This window comes from Diaphorina citri, unplaced genomic scaffold, assembly GCF_000475195.1.
Source record: "Diaphorina citri unplaced genomic scaffold, Diaci psyllid genome assembly version 1.1 scaffold69004, whole genome shotgun sequence".
NCBI lineage: Eukaryota > Metazoa > Arthropoda > Insecta > Hemiptera > Psyllidae > Diaphorina > Diaphorina citri.
This window is the reverse complement of record NW_007446221.1, coordinates 1-394: the sequence shown is the minus strand read 5'-3', so window position 1 is coordinate 394 and position 394 is coordinate 1. Positions and strand designations below refer to the sequence as shown.

Below are 394 nucleotides of genomic sequence, written 5' to 3'. Positions count from 1 at the left end.
TGGAATCAAAGAGTGCAGGGCTGACATACGTTCCCCATAACGAGAGAGCTCCCTGGGGATTAAGAAATGGGAGGTGAAGTTCGATTTCCGCCAGGGGCGAACTTCATATTAAGTAGAGCCTTTCCGAGAAGGTTTGTCCTCGGAATGGCTGGCTTTCTCTTATCCTAAATCAAATCATAAATTATTCCTTTTGGTAAAACAGAGAGCTTCTTCACAACATTTCAACTACCCCCGGTCCCAATTAGACGAAATAATCGAGGTTCTACTGTACTTATATAGGTATTTACCATCCTTCATAAACAGGATCTGAAAGGTAAACCTATGCATGAGACTCCAGTCCCGCTGAAAACCGAAACTGTGATCTCGGAACGCTTGATAGGTGACTTTCCGGAAA

At 43.7% G+C, this 394-nt stretch overlaps 1 long non-coding RNA gene across 1 annotated transcript; it reads right to left on the bottom strand.

Annotated features, from left to right (window-relative positions):
• Positions 1–13: 13 nt before the first annotated feature.
• On the bottom strand, positions 14–394 carry LOC113473715. The gene is made up of 2 exons (XR_003395618.1): positions 288–394; positions 14–52 (listed from the first exon to the last, which is right to left on the bottom strand). It is a non-coding gene; the product is annotated as an uncharacterized LOC113473715 (long non-coding RNA).